The sequence below is a fragment of the Pteropus vampyrus genome, unplaced genomic scaffold (genome assembly GCF_000151845.1).
Source record: "Pteropus vampyrus isolate Shadow unplaced genomic scaffold, Pvam_2.0 Scaffold9, whole genome shotgun sequence".
Classification (NCBI taxonomy): Eukaryota; Metazoa; Chordata; class Mammalia; order Chiroptera; family Pteropodidae; genus Pteropus; species Pteropus vampyrus.
In genome coordinates, this window is record NW_011888790.1 from 12,750,559 (window position 1) to 12,751,319 (window position 761).

A 761-nucleotide genomic window follows, 5' to 3' on the forward strand; every position below is an offset into this window, starting at 1 on the left:
GGTGCGCGGCGCCGCGGCCAGCCCGCTGGCCGCACGGCACATTCCTGGGCTCGCAGCCCCGCGGCGTCCGGCCTCTCGGCGCCTCCAACTCGGGGCGGGATCGGCCCTCCACGCCCTTCACCCCGTTCCTCTTCTCCGCCTCTCCCTTCTCCCACCACTCTTCCTTTTAAGTACAAGACAAATTCTTCGAGGGAAAGTCTCGAATGTTGCCGGCAGAGGGGAAAAGTGCAATCAACTTGTGATGATTCAGACAGGGCCTGACTAGCCAGGATGGGAAGACACTCGCGCGTCTCTTTTGCTCGTCGCTGCCCCTTTTCAGGTGTACTAGGGTGGCAGGTAGAGAACAGAAGGAACTGAAACAAACCTAGCACCCTCCTAAGAAAAGTTTGTAGTCTCCTGTAAAGAGTTCCCTAAAAGGAAAGGCTTAAATTGACAACGAATTATCAAGGGTTTACTATTCTTAGGCTTACAGGATAAAATTAAAAGTATTTCGACAATGTATTGTGTTGGCGATCTCAGTCCTGTTTGGATTTTTCTTCATACCCCTATATCTACACCTTCTCTTTGCAGATAATGAATTTAGCAGCAAAGCTCCCTAACCGAAGTACTAAAGTTGCATTGATGCTGATATGCTGTGAGCTGGGGTGGTGATTGTCTCTACTTTTCCATCCTTAATGCGCCATAGGGTAAATCTTATCCTCAGATGCAAGACATCTAAGATTTCTGGATCAAGGTGGGCTACCGCTGATAGGATCCTGAGG